Consider the following 20,368-nt stretch of genomic DNA (forward strand, 5'->3'; position numbering starts at 1 on the left):
TTGTCCGATGATGCTTTAAGTATTTACATCCATCCAATGAGGTCAGAGGAAGATTTTTGTTTTGTTTTGTTTTGGTTTGGTTTGTGCTGTATTCCCTTAACCTAGAATTGTTGATGAGTGTCTGATAGTTTTATTTTATTTCAAATTTTCAAACATTTGATTTATTTGTGTGTTTGTGTATACTTGGAGATGCATACATGACACAACATACCTGTGAAAGTCAGAGGTTGTACAGTGTTCAGAGGTCGGTTCTCTCCTTCCACCGTGTGGGGACCAGGGGATTGAATTCAGGTCATCCAGCTTAGCAACAGGTACTTTCGCCCACTGAGAAATCTTGCCAGCCCCAGTGGAAATATTTTTAAATGAGTAAGTAAACAAATAACTAGAGACTTAGGGAATACTTTTAAGAGGACTTAAAATCTAGTGACTAGGAAATGACTGGGTGTCCAAGGGACTCAAACTTTTGCTGTAGTTTTCCAGGTTCATTTTATTTCTTAAATTCAAATAAAACATCAAAGACTCCTTGTTTGCAAGAGTTCCCAAAAGAGTTGAGCGTCTTTGTTTCCACAGTTTCTAACCCCAAGTGGTCACACTGTCTCTGAATTTGCCATCTTTTCTCTAATTACCTTCCTTAGATGTAGATTTTTTTTTTCCAGTTCTCTAAGTGGAGTTAGTTCATCTCATGCTTACTATAGAGGACAGGATACTGTTACATGGAACTCTCTAGTACTTTCTTTATGTTAATGTTCCCAGTTTGTCTAACTCACTAAGATAGACATATCCATCCACACGGGACTTCATGCAAAATTCATTGTGTCTTCTTTGTACAACAGATTTATCATGACTGTTAAACTTTATACTACTGGGGAAATACTAGACATTGAACTTATATAAAACTGCTTTGTTAAAACACTTTACATTTTTTATTAAGATGCACCTTCATTTGCTTTGGTGAACAAAGTATAAGAAAATACTATCATCATCATCATCATCATCATTACTACTGCTGAGTTATTGTCCATGCACCATAGAATTCCCCCCTTTAAAGTACATTCTCGTTGAAGTGGTTTAATTTCAAAATATTATCTTCAAACCAATAAGAAACCTTGTACCAACTATTGGTCACCTCTCCCCCTCTGTATCCCCTGTCAATCACTCTACCATTTTCTGTGTCTGTAGGTATACACATTCTAAGGGTTTCAGAGAAAGAGAATTAATACTATAAAAATCTTTGTGTTTCACTTCTCGTGAATGCTTTTATATGCCTGAAATGTCTACATACAATTTTTATAACCATTAAAATTTTCTCCAAATCTCTGATGATTATCATCAGTGAGACATTTTGTTCATTCAAATTTGAGGCAAAAATTTATGATTGATTTTTATAAGTTTGTGGGTTTTTTTTTGCAGTGGCTAACATTCTATTTAAAGCCCATAAAGGTCCTTCCTTTTATTAGTTGAATCTCATAAATTTGTCATTTTTGTATGACAAAATGGGTTTTGCAGTTGGACTTATAAGTCATACAAACTATTAGTTCACAGGTCAGTATAATATTGAAAATCTTAGATTAATGGTGCTTATATCTCTTGTATTAGTTCCTTTTCTATTGTTGTTATAAAACACTATGCAAATTTATAGAAAGGAGTATTTATTTGGCCTTATGGTTCCAGAAAGAGTTAAAAAAAAAAACTGTGATGACTGGTGGATTGAATAAGAGGGGTCCCTATAGGCTCACGTATTTGAATGCCTAGTTATCAGGTAGTAGGAGTATTTAAGAAGGATTAGGAGGTATGACCTTGTTAGAGAAAATGTGGCTTTGTTGGAAGAAGTATCACTAGGGGCAGTCTTTGAGGTTTCAAAAGCATATGCCAGACCCAGTCTCTCACCCAACCCCATGTAGATCAGGATATAGTTCTCAACTACCTCCCCAGCAGGCTTCCTGCCATGCTTATAATGGACTAGACCTCTGGAACTGCAAGAAATCCCCCCAGTTAAATGCTTCTTTTCATAAGAATTGCCTTAGACATGGTGTCTCTTCACAGCAATAAAAATTACCCTGGAGCAAGACCCTGAGAGCTCACATCTTCAGACTGTAAGCATGAAACAGAGAGAGAGAGAGAGAGAGAGAGAGAGAGAGAGAGAGAGAGAGAGAGAAGAACTCGGACTATCACAAGTCTTTAAACTCTCAAATCTGTCTCCAGTGATGCACTTCCTCCAAAAAAAACCTCACCCCCAGTCTTCCCAAACAGCACCAACAACTGCAGATCAAGTATTCAGATACTCCAGGAAAGGAGAGACATTTCTGATTCGAACTACCACAGCCCTCATCAGGGGCTTTCCCCCTGCCACAGTAGATAGTAGTTAATAAAGAGATTTATAAATGGTCAAAATGCATGGAAGAAGAGACTGTGGAGTGCTCAGCTCTGATTGGTACATGTATATCACTGTTGTTTTTCTGTCAGCTCAGTGGCTGCACCTGAGTCTACTGATATTTTAACTACTGTCTGCAGGACCCATGGCCTAGCAGTCAGTGCCTCATTGCTCAGGCTGTGGCCCTGCAGAACTTCTGATTCTTCCAGCAGCTCTCTCGCTGACGCCAATGTAGTTTTAAACTAACTCTCTATCGCTCTATTTATTGAGAAGACTCAGGAATCAGAGGCTAGAGTGTAAACCTGTTAGCTCAGAGAGGTTGAGGAGCAACTAACTCACCTCTCCTCACCAGTGTCGCAGAAAGAAAGCATCCTTCTGTTCCACCAAACTAAAAAAGACCACTTAGCAAATTGAAGACTCATGTGGTCAGAAAAAGAGAGATATACAGTAAAGATAGATTCAAAGACAAAGAAAAATGGTTTATTGTATATTTAAAAATATATGTAGACTTGGGGGGGGATAAAGTCCTTAAAATAAAAAAGAAAGAGAATAGTTGGTTGTGGTCACACACACCTCTAATCCCAACACTTGGGAGGCAGAAGCAGGCAGGTCTCTGTGAGTTAAAGGACAACCTGGTCCTCAGAGTGAATTCCAGGATAGCCAAAGATACACAGAGAAACCCTGTCTCAAAAAATACAAAAATTAAAAATAGAAATAAAAGAAATAGAGTTTAAAATAAAGTCATGTAAAGATGAAAAATATACAGAGAGTCTGGATATTGTATGTTATTGTGTTGTTTTTAAATTGTTTGATGACTGAGGAAGAAGCAAAAGCTGATAAAGGACATTTGATTATAAATGCTGCTAGATTAATCCAATATACATATTTTGAAAATGGTTTGGCTTTAAAATTAAGTCAAAAGATATGTTGCTTTGGAGAAGAGGTTTTGCTTTTGTTTCCACAGGAAATGAGAGACTGTGAATTCATTCTGGATAAAGAAAAATCCGGTTTGACCAAGGAAGAGGAAGACCCCCTGAGAAATCTCCGATAGGAGGAATGGCCCAGATGTCTGAGTTCTACATCCAGAACAGTTTAAAGACTGCTGCTTGAGATGTTCAAGCCTCACAGGATACTCCAATCAGGAATTTATCATAATTCTAAATTTTCTTTAGGTCCTCATATGATTATCAGCACCCCCAATCAGCAGGAAGTAGCCTGGAAAACTATGCCCACGTTCCCAAGAAACGGATTGTGGATGTTTGCCTTTGTTTAGAATGTTGATTACAAGTTCTTATGGATAATGGTCAGTAGAAAAGCTAAACAAAGGAGATTCGATTCAGAGTTCTTATTTAAAAAGGGGGGGGGGTGCTGTAGGACAATGGTCTAGACCCTGTGACTTGTATTTTAAGTAAATGCTGATTGGCCAGTAGCCAGGCAGAAAGTAGAGGTGAGATGACCAGGCAGGAAGTAGAGGTGGGGAAACAAGAATTCTGGGAAGAGGGAAGATTCAGTCTGCAGTTGTCACCCAGACAGAGAGGAAGCCAGACACAGAGCAAGCAAGATGTGACTGCCTTGCTGAAAAAGGTCCCAAGCCACATGGTTAACACTGACAAGAATTATGTGCTAACATAAGTTATAAGAGTTAATAAGAAGCCTGAGCTAATAGGCCAATCAGTTTATACATAATGTAGACCTTTGTGTGTTTCTTTGGGACTGAATGACTGAGGGACTGGGTGGGACAGAAACTTCAGTCAACAGGAGCTGACCAGTTGCTGTCTTGCATGTGACCCTGGCATGTTGACAATGAGCTCTGATTTGTATAAAACATGTACCACATAAAAGGAATCAGCTTGGATGTGTCTATTGGACATCACTCTTTTGCACATCACTCAGCCATGTCTATCCAAGATAGTTGTATTCACTTTGACCCAAGGCTATGTGTCATTTCACGGAGGCTGGATCCCATTTGCTCCCATGGTAGAACTCTTTCATATGCCTTTACCTTTCCAAAGTCTCCCAAATCCTGGCTTCTCTGTTCAGTGAAGACTACACATACTCCGGAGACATGAATGTCTCTTGATCTCAACTGCACCTGAAAGTCAGAGAGTGATGAACTATTTTTTTTACTTAAGGATCATGTTCAATTATGAGGACTTCTACTCTAATCCTGTTGACAGTGGTTTTCTTAATCACATGAGAGATCGCGTAAGATCACTTAAGAGTTGATGAGTTTATCTGGAACTTTGGAGTTGAAACATCTACCGGTTCCTTCATTTGTTATTGATACCCAGCAAGGACCAGATGTCTGACACTCACAGAGTCAGTGTTATGGCATCAGATTTTATCCAGAAACAAAGAGCGTTGTAGAAGGTGAGCTGTCATGAAGTAAAATCTTTTCCTTCCTTGTGAGTAGCAAAGGAATTTAAAAGCAACCCAAGGTAAAAGGAAATTGAAAATTGATTGGTAGTAACTGTGAGTCTTGGTGGAATAGTACATGACCAATATACTAGGTAAAATATGTGGATAGTTCTGTCTATTCTGAAGCCTTATTTTTTAATTATTAAATTTCATTATTGAATTGCTACACGTGAAAAGAAATCACACACCAAACTTAACCAGACCCAAAGACTATATGGCTCAGTGAACTTTTATTCTGGTACAGATAGAATGACCATTCAGGATAAACACTGTTGATATTCACATTGTATTTTACACTTTCACTATCGAAAATATTTTTAGACACTTCTCCACCATAAAAAGTGAAAAATCCATGAGAGTGTTAGAACTTCAATTATCTTTATACCCTCTCTCATAACTCATCGTTATTACCTGCGTCTATTCCTCTTCATCCCATAATACTTGGCTTGTCTTGTTCTTTTTCTCTACATGGTATACTATACCTACATTTACATTTGTTTACATGTATGAATATATTATTGGCTAGATATAGCATATGAGCAAGAGCATGTCTTTTTCTTATGTACTCTTCCGTAATATTATACATTATAAATCCATACATTTTCTAAAAAATGTTATTCCATTTTTTCTTTAAAGTCGAGTAGTTCTCTCTTTCTCTCTCTTTCTCTCTGTGTGTCACACACACACAGAGCAAGATGCAATTTTCATTATTCATTCATCTGTTGATGAACAACTATGTTGATTTCAATTCTTTGCCATAATGCATAATGCAGCAATTAGCATGAGTGTATGAAAATATTTCTGCAATAGAAATGGTATTCTCTGGGTATGTATTCAGGAGAAAAATAGGTAGGACATATGTTTGTTCTATTTTAAAACTTTTGATAAATTTCCAAACTGTTCTCCACAATGGTTGTGTTCATTTGTGCTCCCGCCACTACCAGTGATCAAGAGTTCCTTTCTTTTCACATACTCTTTCATGTTAGTTTCAGATTTCTTTTTTTAATAATTTATTTTTATTTTATGTGCATTGGTGTATTGCCTGCATGTATGTCTGTGTGAGGGTGTCAGATCTTGGAGTCACAGACAGTTGTCAGCTGCCATGTGGGTGCTGGGAATTGAGCTCAGGTCCTCTGGAAGAGCAGTCAGTGCTCTTAACCACTGACTTTCTCCAGCACCCCACGTTCAGATTTCTTGATATTAACCATTCGGACTGGGTGAGGTAGTATCTTAAAATAGTTTTAATGGCACCACTTAGTTCTGATCCAGTTAGGAAAGGCTCCATTCTCTGCCTTTGGGTTCTGCACAGCTGCTCTGCCAGTCTCTCCATATGATTTAGGTCAGGTCTGAGAGGTCTATATCCACAAGATGAAAATGTAAGAGAGAGCCATGATTCTAGGGCTCCTGCTCACAGTCGTGGGCACTTTGCTGCATCTCCTACCTTGGTCCTCTCATCTCTGAGTGAAGAATGACCTCAGAGGACTGCAGAGAGTATTTTATCAAATAAGTGAGAGACTGCTGAGAACTACGTATGACCCGGGAGAGTAGTCCATGAGCACTCAGAAGACAGCAAAGGTGAAAAACGAAGAAGGAAAAATTCCTGTGACGGAATACTAAATACAATTAGGAAATATAATATATCATATTTAATAAATAAGTCTTACGTATGGCTTATTAAAACCAGAGCTCTTCTTCCCCCACTTCCGAAAGCTACTGAGATCTGGAATTGGGAATTGTTCCAATCTATGCATGAGTCATGCCCTCTCAACAAGTTCAGAGGAAGAAAAGTGCTTCATCATCAGTACGGAAAATCAGCCCCTCTACAGTCTGTGCAAAGCACTTTGAAGGAAATAAAAACATACTTGCCTAAAATGATAGACCAAAAGAAGAAAAAAAACCTTCTTTTTCACACAAACATGGACAAGAAGTATCTTACTAACCATGTGAAGAAACATGTTTATAGTTTTATAAAAATATTTTCTGATAATTCTTAGTCAACTGATGCTGTATTAAATCTTGAGCATGCCCAAGGAAATGTGAGACAATACAACCAGTAAATTTATGGCTGTCATTTCAAAGCAGCTGTTATATCTTTACTTAGTGATAAGCATGCTGGCTACCTGACTTTATATAGCCATAAAACATTTGCTGGATGCGCTTACTGACGGTGCTCCGTGCTCATATGCTGAAGGCTTTTCATAACTAAGATTTAGATTCACCAGACTTAGACAACAAACTCTCATGCCATGTATTTTCCATCAACAATTTATTAACAAACTACTAGCATTGAGAGGTTAAGTAATTTCCCATGAGGGAAAGAAAGATGGAATTTTCTTTAATCTGTATTATATACTGTGAACACGAGTTTTTCAAGTCCTTATGAGAAACACACTAAAATGGAATATATTATTTGAAATATAAGAAGGTAAACTTTATTTCAGTAGTAGCTGCATAGGTGGAACATTTAAATGAATAACTTAAGAACTTTACATATTTTTTAAAAATGAAAAACATCAGGTAAAAAGATACAAATGCTCAGAAAATCTTTTAAGAAATAATAATAGCAATCAAGTCCCTTCTAATCCAGATCATGAGACAAAGTGTAACCTATCAACATTAACAGTGGCTGTTTGCAATAACCACTATTTGTAAATATTAATTTTATATTTTTGATCCCACATATTTAAACCACAGAAGAGAAACCAATTCCTTCATTTGGGTGGCATGATACAGACACAAACGAAAAGCTAGTGATCTCATGTCGTCTCTCCTCTCTCTTTCCCTGAGTGAGCAGTTCTGAAGTGGATTTTGCAGTATATTTTTTGTACTTGTATTGTAATATACAAATGTATGAAGAACATATCAGATAAGTTATATTACAGTTTCCCATTATTCAGGAACTGCATGTTTGAACTTATGAATGTAATGTGGATGTTTTCTTTAAGATATTAATTCACATCGTAAGCATGATTCTCAATCTTGGATGTGAATTAGAATGCTGTTAGAAATGCCGGGACTGCAAGAGCCCCACCCCCAGAGATTCTGGTTCAGTTGACCTGGGTGGGGCCTTGACTTCCAACTCTCTCATCAGCTCTGGTTTGTAGCTAGTTAGAACCACACACTTAAACATTTCCAAACAGGCTGCAAATGCCCGCAGTATTCCTGAACTGTCCTGGTATGCACCTTCCCCAAAAGGCCTCTCTGCTACATCCCTGCCGGTGGGGGTGGGGGGTTTGGGAATGGGGTGGGGGGGTTGGGAATGGGGTGGGGGTGGGGGGTTCAGGAAAGGCGGGGAGGCAAAGCTGAAGTTTTAAATGTTACCAGATAATTAACTAACAAGAATTTAAACAGAACAAAAAAACAAACAACGGCAAAACAATCCAGTCATCCTGTCAGAAATAGTAATATGCCTGCAAAAGACTTAGTAAGGCCAGGAGCTTCAGAAGCCCGGAGTTGACTAAATCCTGGAGATTTGCCCTTGCCTGCAGATGGAGGCTCCACAGGAAGCCACACCCAGACCTTCCTCTTTCCAGACTGGCACCTCCCAGGAGGGTGCAAAAACTCGTTTGGCGTCTCGGTTTGGGAGGGCTGTCGAGCCGCCCCAGCCAGCTCCCTTGCTTTGTCCTGGTGAGAGGCCCTAGCTTGATCAATTAGTTCTCTCGCTTTTGATGCGCCGTTCAAGAAGCACTTGAGGGACTGGAGCCAGATTCACATGGTTGCAGCAGAGCCAAGGAGTTCTAATCCGCTTCTTACATTGTTACTGTGCAGTAACCGACAGCTGAATTTGGGTTTTGTTTTGAGTTATTTTGAATGTTCTGTTTCTTTAAATGACCTTTTACTCCCCTTCCTTCCCCTGCACCTCCAAACCCACCCTTTTCAAGCTCATCTCCCAACTCAGTCAACTCTAACTTTTCGAATCCCCAGTCCAGTTTGTGCCTTCCTACTTTTCTTGGAGTGGTACCTGGCCCGGAGCATGGTTAACGAACTGCCGTCTTGAAGCAGTAGGGCAAACGTTTTGAGAGAACAGATTGATGGGTTCATTTTTTTAATTGGAGACTAAAATTGAAGAAACGAAAAGCATAGGAAAAATGAGAAAGAAGAATGCTTGATCTTAAAGCAGACAGACCCTGGCAGATATAAGATCACATTATCCTGAGTAAAGGAGTGGAAGGGAAAGAGAAAGAGAAAGAAGCCCAAATCAGAACTCTGTGTGTGTGTAATTTTTTAATAAAATAATTGTTAGTCTCACAACTTTAACATTATACTTTTAGATTTTAATGTCTTTACCCTCCAAAACAGAACCGCTAGGTGTTCCAAGTTTCGGTAAATGAGAGCATTGTCCAGCCCAAATCACAGTAAAGTAAGAACTCGCCGGACAACCTGCAAACTGCGGTGAGTGTGACCATCAGAGTGGGTCACTGGGACATCTGGGCGGGGTGCGGCCTCTGCTGGGTCAAACAGCTGGAGCCAGAAGCGCCACCGCTGCCAGGCCCCGCCCCTTACGTCACGGGGGCGGGACCGCGGGAGATTGGCGTTCCGCGGAAACTCGGTCCGTCGGGAGCCCGGGAGGCCTGGAGGAGGCAGAGGCTCCTGCTCCGCCGGCTCCTGGCGCCCGCGCTCCTCACGCGGAGTGGGGCAGCCGAGAAATCGGTTTTGTTCTGCTTCGCAGAGACGAATGGCTGACTTGGGAGCATAACTCACCCCGCCCTTTGGATCCCAGCTCGGTTCCCTTCTGGCACCTTGGGATCCGTGGTGACCATGCTGTGATGAGCGCGCAGGGAGGGACAGGTAAGTGAGACGCGGCTGAGCCGCCCCCGCCCGGCCTCTGCTCACTTTCAGCCCAGCTGTGCCCCGGGCTAGTGACGCCTTTCTGCCACTTCTCGTGCGGGACGGGACTCGAAAATGGAGAAGCGATCACACCATTTCAGTTATTTGATTTCTACCTCTTTTGTAAAAGATGAACTGCACGCACTTGCGCCTTCACACAGGCTTGCACAAACGTTTGTCATTTCGTTTCGAAATCCAGTAGTTTAAGGCAGCTTTGACTGTCTGCACGCCTCTCCCTGGTAAATGAAACTGTTGGTGCTTTCTTCCAGCGAATAAACCGCGGGTTGATCCCTAGGGAGGAAAAGGTATTTGTGTGTTTGTGTTGGAACTTGTTGTGAAACTGTTTTGAACGGAATGCTGAAAATAAATAAAAGCATGTCCGCATTCTTTCCTGCGTACTCCAACTTTGAAGAACTTAGTTGCTCTTGGGGGGCACGTTTTATCTGACATCATAAAACTTGTTTTATTTCACCGTTCGTAAGTAGGGAAAGATGTGGGCTAGTCTGTGCATTCCTCCAACCTGGGAAATCAGAAGGTTGATTTGGGACTATGTGCCTTTAGAATAAATATATTCAAAGTATGCTCATTAGGGTATTTAAACTAGGACTGCTAAAATTCCTCCTGGCTTTGTTTCAAGACAGCTGTTGCAACTGTTCACATGGAAGAAGACAATTCTACTGGCTCAAAGCAAACCTCTGTGTAACTCCAGTCGATCTTGAAAGATGTTCAAAGGAAGCTAGGGGCTCCTTCTGGCCAGTGTTTCTGTATCCACGTTTAAAGTTTGCTAGGCCGTGCTTTAAAAAGCAAAACAACAAAAAAAGCCCTCTTGCTTTCTTCAGAGTGAAAATGAGGCTCATGAACTTTGTAGTACAATGGTTAGTTCAGTGTCCTGCATAAGCCCCAACTGCAGTCCATCCTCAAAGATGAAAAGGAATTCTTACAGCTTTTTATTCTCATTCAGATGTGTTTTATAGAGCATTGTCCTAACAGCTTGTATGTATCAGAATGAGATCAAACTGTTGAAAGAAGTTAATAGAGAAAAGAGAAGAACTTTTTAACCATCATGTTATTTAACCTAACATGTGTGGTGTGGGGAAAAATGGAAAATTCAGCAATCTGAAACAGGATGTGGGAGAATGTTTGACCTTCCTGTAACAAAAACTGAATGTTTCTCATCCTTGGTGACTAACTATCCCATAGGATGTTATTTATTTTCAGTTAATGGAAGGAAAACGCTCAGGATTTGGCTATAACTTTTTATAGGGTTGATGACTATTGGGCAGCCTTAACTCTAGTATCAATTTTTTAAGAATTTAAAACAATGGCCACACATTAAAGCCTTCATTCCATGTTTGACCTACTGTTTAAATAAGGTGGAAATCCCCTCCCATGACATTTTTAATACATTTTTTTAATACCACAAGCAACATCATGGGGGGCATGAAGAACGCATCAATGAGGACACACATAACGGTCATCAGTGCTTAAGCGAGGAGAGCCTCCTACCTCGGGAACCCTGTGCTGGACACAGTCACCACACATGATTAACAGATACAGTCCGGAGTAGCTTCCCGGATCCACACACACTCAGCACCCAGTCTAACTCAGAAATGACGATGCTTAGCCTGTGCTGTATATAATAAGGGGGGGCTGTGGGAACTCTGCAAGAGTGAGCTGAGATACCACCTACGTGGTCTACCTTCTCAGACAAATTGCTTTTATTAAGAGAGTGATTGTGTTTTCCCTGACAACTAAGATCTATTTACTAATCTGGAAAGTACAAATTAATGCCATGAAATCAAATCTGTGACATTATCACCTATAATCTCTCTAACGTAAGAGCTACTGATATTTGGAATATTTCTCATTGATACATTAGTTTTTGTATAGTTTTTGTTTTTTAATTCTAGAAGTAAGATACCATTTCGCAACTGTTTGCATTTCCCCTGTCAAGGACATCCTTCCGTAGCACTTGTTTCGACTTGTTTTCCCGCAGTTTGTGGGCAAACACGGAGACTTATCACTATGATGAAATTATTTTAAACTGTTGGGATGTTTATACACATCCCCAGACTTAGAAATTCCAATTCTTTTCTTTATGAACTGTCCATTTATGTCTACTTTCTTCAGATTTATTTATTTTATTATTTCATATGAATGAGTGTTTTACCTGTATGTAGGCATGTGAACCATGTGCTTGTCTGGGGCCAGAAGAGGTCCTCGGATCCTCTGGGACTGGAGTTATAGTTGTGTACCACCATGTGGGTCCTAGGATTTGAACCCAGGTCCTCTATAAGAGCAAAAAACACTCTTAAAGACTGAGCTAATTCTCCAGTCCTACATCTACTTTCCATTGAAGATCATTTTTATGGGTTTTAAATCTACCTCTGTCTTATAGGTTGCTATAGCAAATTAGTATAAACTGTATAGTTTGTTTCTTTAAAGAAAAGCACAGAGATTCCCTTCTTAACATTCAAGAGACTCGAAGATAGGGGATCATGGTGCTAAAAGGTATTTGTGTTGTAGGAGGCCGCTTGTTTGTTTTCGGCTGCCCAGAATCAAAATAAACACTCAGAAACTATATTATTTAAATCACTGCTTGGCCAATCACTTAAGTGATTGCTAGCTAGCTCTTATATCTTTGGTTAACCCATTTCTATTAATCTGTATCACCATGTGGCTGTAACTTACCAGGTAAAGTTTCGTTTGGCATCCAGCATCTGCCTCCAATGGGGCTACATGGCTTCTCCTTGACTCTTACTACTTTCTCTTTTATAATATATATATTCCAGCCTGGCTATATTCTGTTAAGCCATTGGCCGAACGCAGCTTCTTTATTCATGAGCCAATAAAAGCACACATATACAAACGGACTTCCCACACCAGACTTGTTTCTCCTGAGCCAGACTGTGAGGGAGAATGGTAGTCCCAATGCCCAGTTAGACATGTATGGGTTTGCCAGCTTCTTTTGGTCCTGGTCGATATGAATGAGTCAAGGAAAGGGATGCATGAATGAGATATTGGCTTGGCATTGTACAGATATAGTAATGGTAATAGGCAGAAGACAGGTGAGCAGACAGTGCAGAACTCATAGGGCCACTCAGGGAAAGGACGGTATGGATTACAGTGAGTTGAGATACTCTTCTTGCCAGACACATGTGCTGTTCTCGTCACAAGGAATCCTGAGAGATGCCTTGGAAAGTGTTTCCTTTCATTGGTCCTCATTGGAAAACGAATCTGAAGCTCATTGCCCCATTTTCCTGGGAAATTCCTTTCCTTTTGTCCCATTCCAGTGTCTCTCACACTTCTTGGGAGAAAATCTAAATTTTTGTCCCAACACTTAAAATTCACCGGTCTTCATGTTTTCAAGGCCCATCATTCCCTAACATGTGCTGGAGACTGCAGCTGGATGGAACTGCTCAGAGTCACCAAAACGTTTCCAACCTCCCTCCGGTTATGGCATTGCCTTTTCAATCTGGAGCTCCCTCCCGACAGGGTTCTAAGTGTCTGCCAAGGCTCACTTAAAATACTCATTTCTGGGAAGCCTTTCTTCTCTCTTTCCATCCTCGGACCTCATACAGTGATTTTTTTTTTATGGGACTTTTTGTTTGCCTAAATTCACACACTGTGTGATTGCCTTTCTTTGATCTTTAAATTTTGAATTGGCTATTTTCATTACATGTTAGAGCTTTCTTATTCACCACCAATGTGGTACCTAGGACAAGGTCAAGTAAATAAACCAGAGAAGGTAAGGGGAGATTTTTGTCTGTCTGTTTTGTGGCCTGGTTGGTTTCTGGATTATAGTGGGAGCATAGAGAAAAATCACTTTAATGAATGATTAAATGACCATGGGCTAGACACAGTGGGTCATCATTAGAAAACCTTGGGGATAGATATTTCATTTGAGAGACTTGGAAAGCAAGGTTCGGAAAGGTTAGTGCTTGTAATAAGTGGCCAGTTGTGAAACTGTTGGCAGAGCTTGTGCTCCTTCATGCAGATGCATTTGGTACTATTTGAACATAGCTGATTACAGTATCAGTACTGATTCAAGGTCGATGTGTTGACTCTCAGGACTCCATTTTATAATTCTATGAAGTTGACTGACCTTTTCTTCTAACATGTTTAGATACCCAATGCAGTTTTTCTTTTTCAGAGTGTCACCTTAGAATAAACTTTTCTTTTATCCACATCAGTTCTTAACATCACACTGTCTCTAGTATTTGGTAATGGGATGAGGACAACAGAAGTGGTCAGACTCTGAAATAAGTATTAGACATATGTAGACGCAAGTCCCAAATAAACACACAGAGGCTTATATTAATTATAAACTGTTTGGCCTATTAGCTCAGGCTTATTACTAACTAGCTCTTACAACTTAAATGAACCCCTAATTCTTATCTATGTTTAGCATCATGGCTTGGTACTTTTTCTCAGTAAGGCATTCTCACTTTGTTTCCTCTGTATCTGGCTGCATCTCTGCCTTTCCTCTTCCCAGAATTCCCCTTGTCTGGTTGCCCTGCCAGTACTTCCTCCCTGGCTATTGGCCAATCAACATTTTATTAAACCAATACAAGTGACAAATATTTACAGTGTACAAGAGCATTTTTTCCACAGCAAACATACATAGCACATATAGTAAAAGAGGGGGGCTGTAAAATAAACCACAGCTGGGGAAGACATGACTTTGTTCAATCACCAAAGGAGGCCTTTGATACTTCTAGTTCTATGCCATCCAATTTATTGTTCTTATTGACTTCCTTTTTGCTGTGGTAATAAATTGACCCATTTATTGTAGACTAGGGATGGCAGCATTACCGGTCTTTCAGTTCCTTTGGTTTCCTGGTGGCACATTTGACTGTGACAGCAGAGGTGGTATGGTAGATTGGTGCCTACCACCCATTGCTTTCACATAGGAAGCACATTACCTGTGTTCCATCTCTTTATTTTGGCCTTGTAATAGTAGAAGCAACTACACTTGACCTGCTGTCTGGTTTTGATTTTCTTCATCATTTTTTGAAGGAGGCATGGCAGCAGGTTCCATATTTACCAATGATTCTGAACTTCTTGGTGCGTGTAACCTGTCACTGTGACCTAGACTCAGGCTCCAGAGCTTGCAGACTTCTGTTTCGTACCATGTACAGTTAGGTCTGTCTGTTATTAGTGTTACATGCCATACTTGTCATGCTTAGCTAATGGACCTCAGAGACAATTGGGCTATGTATGTTGAGACAGCTTAAATAATTGGCATGTAATCCAATCTTCAACAACATTATGTCATGTACTGAAGTCAGTTTTAGTCACTGAGAAACAATGCTTATCCATGGAATATTTATAACAGACTTCAATTCAGCTGATAACTTCCAAAACCAAATCATTAGGTCTTAGGAATTAAGGTTTTCATCCTCTGTACTGAAATGTATAATTCAACCAAATCTATAGTTCAACCAAATTAAGTGAAGGAATGCCTGTCTTCTTCATTCATGTCCAGGAATGCTGTTTGCCTTAAGGGGTATGTTTCAAAATTTGAGTCTTGATGTACTTATTTGATTAATATGTAATAAATATATACAATATGTATTTATATATAAAATAGGTAAATATATATAGGTAAGGATAATAATTTGTGAAAGATCTTTAGAAAATATTTGGTGTTATATATTGTTATGACATCTAATTTTCAAGTGCTCATTGCTTTTTAGAGGCTCAATACTTTCATTTTTAGCTATTAAAAAAACTCATCTTCCTTATGTACTATATTTTTCTTTCATCATTCCTCAAATTATTTTCCTTTGTTCTAAATATTTTTATGTTTACTCATACAAAAATAATCAATATTTCTGGCATATAAGGAAGATATTTTGACTTGCTATTTTAAGAATAATATGCACAGGAATGGAAATGCATAGCTGCTTTAGAAACAACATTGGACAATACTCTGTGAGGAAGATAGACTTTCCATAGTAGACTTGAATTGCCAGGTTCTAGTTTTCAGTGTAGTCCCTAGACCTAGGGCATTGGTATTGGTTGAGCTTGTTAGAAATGCAGTTTCTTAGCCCCTACTGCAGACCTCCTGAGTTGGAAATTGGACAGTCTGTACCTGGCAGGGAAAAAGACTGAGCCAGTATTTTACTCAGTGCTTCCTGAGATTCTGTTTTGGAATGAATCAGAGAACCAACTTAGTGAAGATCCTCAGGTGAGCAGGCTAGCATATTCGCTAGGCTTTGAGAAACAGTCCTGTCAGTCTTGGAGTTAGCAAAACCTTCCTCTGGTCAGAGTGTGGATGTTGACAGTGTGTGTAAGTGTGAGGAGTATTTAGGAACTCAGAGTGCACAAAAACTAGCAACTGCAGCTTCTTCCTTCAGGGTGTTTACAGCCTGAGGCCTCTGGCCTACAGAGACCTCTTCCTGAGCCGATTTCACTCCTCCCACTGTGCTGAGATTCCAGGTGGCTGTGGAGTTGGTGCCACACCATCGGGTATGTATGGTCACCCGAGCCCAGCTTTTCTGTGTGCATGTCCATCCTTTCTTCATTCCCTCACTGCCCCCAGTTAGACCAAGGTGCCCATCCCTTGCAGGTTGCAGCACTAATACCCTTGTGTTTCCTCTGAGCTGATTGAAAACATTACTAATCTAAGACCCCCAAATTTATAAAACAATCAAATATATAAAGCACAATGTCTAATTCTTAAAGATCACGTTAGTTTTATGCCATTTGTTTCCTCACAGCAGATTCCTGTTACAAACAGAAGTGAACTCAGTGTTATTGTGCTTGATAATAGGAAGTTCCTATTAAGTAGAATTTAGCATATAAACTTTTCTATGTTAATCTGATATAATGCTGAGCGTTAACATAGACACACTAGTAGGGGACCTGAGTATGAATACTATCTTTTACTACCATGGAAGTGTGCTTGTTATACACTTTATGGGATTTTTTTCTTAAAAAGGAAAAGAAAACAAACAAACAAAACTCAATCGGTTAGTAGTGGTGCACATCTTTAATACCAACACTCTGGAGGCAGAAGCAGGCAGATCTCTAAGTTCAAGGCCAGCCTGGTCTACCAAGTGAGGGCAGCCAGAGATATACAGAGAAACTCTGTGTCAAAAAAACAGAAAACAAAACAATAGCAATAAAAATAAAATTATCCCCTTCCAAAATAACCCAAAACTTAAAGTATTGCATCTACCCCCACCCCCAGTCCCATAGTTAAATGTGGAAGCATTTTATTAACTTCTGGCTGTGCAGTGCTTCATCATAAACGGGTTTCAAAATGACAAGGGGCATTATACTTAGAATTAGAGTTAATTTTGGTCTTTAAAGATAAAAATGAAGGTCTATTTCATAATTCTGGAATAAATATGGTAAAAGCAGAGGTTTTCATAAAGGAAGACACTTAAAAATCAAACTCGATTATAATACCTCAAAGTTAACCAGTCTTATTTTCAAAATATTCTATTATAAATTATATAGTATCAACTTCTCTGTGTTTTTTAAGGTTCTTTTCCAAAATATTTTCCTCATGTAAATCCTAAATGAATAATTTGTGATATAGACTTTCATAAGAGATGTGCTCTAACGCAGATTAGTATGATGCTGATAGAACCTTTTAGGATGGAATTCAGTGAGATGGGGGTCCCACAAATGAGCTCCAGCTTCAAATGAGTTCATGTCTAAATAAAGCTTATTTTGTTGTGCCATATTCACATACACTTTCGGCAGTCATAGTAAGCCTCTTATCCAAGATGACTTAAATAATCGATGGCATTACTCATAAAGAAAGTCATACCTAGGAATAATAAGAGTTCACTTAGATATACGGTAGCTGGGGTGTGACTGGATGCGAGCAGCCGCTTACTTGCTTTGTGGTGCTGGGTAAAGTGAGTCTCTCTGAACCTCATTTTTCTCAACTTTAAGATGAAATATTTTGTTGGTTATTTAAAGTTATTTTTACCTTTAAGTATTGAGTTTTTGAGTTTCCAAGCCATGTCATCTTTGCAAGAGCAGTCAGTGCTCTTAACTATTGAGCCATCTCTCCAGCCCTAAGTCTTATGGTCTTTAAAATGCTTTTCCTGAATAGCAGACATGTCAATCTTTAACAATTAATAAGCACTCCTGTTATAGTGTAACTAGCATTTACTGGTCTTTTATATTCAGATACCTTGTGTTTTTATGAACTCCTAAGAACAAACCTACATGGTAGGTAATATTATTGCCATTCATCTTTTATAAACCGAGGGTTCTAAGAAATTCTGCTGGGGCTGAGTGATGGAGTTTGAATTTAAACAATTAATCAGTTGTAAGTGATAAAAAAAACCTATCCTTTCCATTCTGTCACTTATCCCTCTGTTAAACAAAAGAATGGCTTGCTTTGATCCTGCATTTCTCAGCAGCTTTCTTGATCTGGGGTCTCACGGGGAACCATTTTGGCTGCTGTAGGATATTTAACAGCCTCTCTCATCCATCATATCCATGACAAAAAGTGTCTCTAGATATTGCCTACCTGGCCCTATTTACATAATCAGTGGTCTAAAGCTGAACAGAACTGCCTGCTCTGGCAAAGACGAGATGGCTTTAAGCCATTTTGAGGATAAAGACCAAATTGACCAAACAGATCTCTGGCAAAGGACCTGCTCATTCATTCAGTGCTTGTCATAACTGATCAGCATTCATCCTCTTAAAGTTTGTTTTGTTTGGAGAGAACTATTGCTAAGATGCATGATATAACCCCTAGAACCTGACAGACAGTAGTTAATGCATGTAAAAATAGTCCTTGGGTCCTTGCTCTGTCTGGGCATTGCTCTGCTGCCGTTAGAACAGTAAATGAGATGGCCACATAGGGATGTTGATTTAAACAACCTTAGCTTGTTGCTCTTTATCTTCCTAATACTAATTTCAAGACTGTCTTTGCAACCACAGTTCAGGGTGTTTACCACAGTTTACGCTCATACACACACACACACACACACACACACACACACACACACACACACTTGTCACATGAAACAGGAGTTTGCTCCCCCTTTAGTGTGCATGAGGAAAGAAAGACCAGCAGGAGACTTGCATTCTGCCAGCTTAACAAGATCCTTCGGTTCTAGTGTTCAAAGTGAACACTTCTCTGTGTGCTTGCTTCCTTTCAGAACTTGTTTATTTATTTATTGCTTGGTGTTTTAATGTTCTGTTTTGCTCCAAAACCTGCCTGGCCTGTTTGTCTCATGGCAGCTACTCTCTGAGGTTTTGGTTAATCAGGGAACCTCATGGGGCTCCTGGCTGCTGGTCCCTTTTTTAGACTGTGTACTCCTGCAGGCCAAAAATCAGAGTTGGTGCAGGACATTGGCTTCAGTGCTGGGAAGTCCCATGCGAGTTTTTCAGTACCATTTACTAACAGGTGTGGACAGGAGGTATCTGAACAGCAGGCAATGATTGTATGAAGTCAAGCCAGCCTTGTTAGTTTTGATCTTCCCTTCGGTGGTACACTTCTTGAAGGCCGTAGAAGTCATGCTTTACTTACATTTATTAACCTCTGTTTTGGAATTAGAAGAGTGTCCTCTTTATAACAGCAGCCCTTTGGTGGAGGTGGGATGGGGGAAGGCTGGGAAACCATATGTGCACATTCATGGAGATGGTGAATGCAGGACGACCCAGACACAGTTCTAAAAGGCCCAGCCGGTACCTGAGCTCCCAGCACACTGGTGCTGAACTCCCAGAGAAGAAAATGTACCAAGTGCCTTGTGAAATGCAGGAGCATGGAGTACGCGTTACCTGTTGATTTCCATCCCAGGAGGAATTAATTTTACTCTCTGTGATGTCTTAAGTGGCCTGACAATATAGACTGCTCAGCAGAATGTCTTCCCTGAGAGCCGTAGAACAATGAGGTTTAACTACTTCAGCTATTTTAAGAACTTGGTTCTACTTGTTTCATTCTATTTGCCATCCTGTTGTGTTTCATGATGAATGTCTACTTCGTGATCACCTGCTGCAGTTCTTAGTGCAAATTCTTATGACTCAACAAAAGCTGTAGGGCGATACCAGGATAACGCTGATGCTAATGACTCCAGTCTAGGGCCAAGGGGACTGAAGGCAGCTCAAGGGGACTGTGGCTGCATTGTATAGAGGAGGGGTGTCATTCACTCATCCATTCCTTAGTTCAGTCTGCAAATATTCACGGAAGCTCTCAACTCGATCCTGTTCTGGGCTAAAGCTGTATTCATGAATGAAAAAAAAAAAAAAACCCAGCAATTTCTACTCTGATGGAGGGAAACTGGCAAAAGCTAAAATACTAAGAGAATTGCCTGTTTGTAGAAAACGACAGGAAAGTTCAATGAAAAGTAGAGCACAGAGTGGGCTTCATATGAGGAAGATCATGCACAGATGTATGTTCTTGCTACAGTTAACATGGGGGCATTACAGTTTTCCATTGAGGAAATAGCCATATCTAACTCTGGTTATAGCAGAGCCAGGGTCATGGAGATGGCCCTGGGGAAGTGGGGTAGGGCTGGGACGTAGGGGTGGAGCTAGGGGGTAGGTACTGTAGGAGACGGTGAGGTGTGATGAGTTCCAGATTATCTTCAAGCTAACAGAATTGGCTGACCGAGTGGATATGGGATATGAGGGGAAAGCCATGTACTCAAGGAGAGCACAGAGGCTCTGATCTGTGCATCAGAAGGGTGTTGCAGCCACTGTCTGGCTAAAGCGATCTGTGCTGGGGCAGGTCCGAACATAGTATAATTAACTAGCTTAGTCTGTCATGTGTCT

The 20,368-nt window shown here is 40.0% G+C and overlaps 1 protein-coding gene across 1 annotated transcript in view; it reads left to right on the forward strand.

The window, feature by feature from the left end:
* Window positions 1–9,365: 9,365 nt before the first annotated feature.
* Window positions 9,366–20,368, forward strand: part of Atp10d (ATPase phospholipid transporting 10D (putative)) — a 90,882-nt gene continuing 79,879 nt past the window's right edge. Inside the window, exon 1 of the mRNA XM_057771767.1 lies at window positions 9,366–9,577. The gene's annotated coding sequence lies outside the window, so the exon portion shown is untranslated. The remainder of the gene's footprint in view (window positions 9,578–20,368) is intronic.

The sequence above is a fragment of the Chionomys nivalis genome, chromosome 6, assembly GCF_950005125.1.
Source record: "Chionomys nivalis chromosome 6, mChiNiv1.1, whole genome shotgun sequence".
In the NCBI taxonomy this organism is placed as follows: domain Eukaryota; kingdom Metazoa; phylum Chordata; class Mammalia; order Rodentia; family Cricetidae; genus Chionomys; species Chionomys nivalis.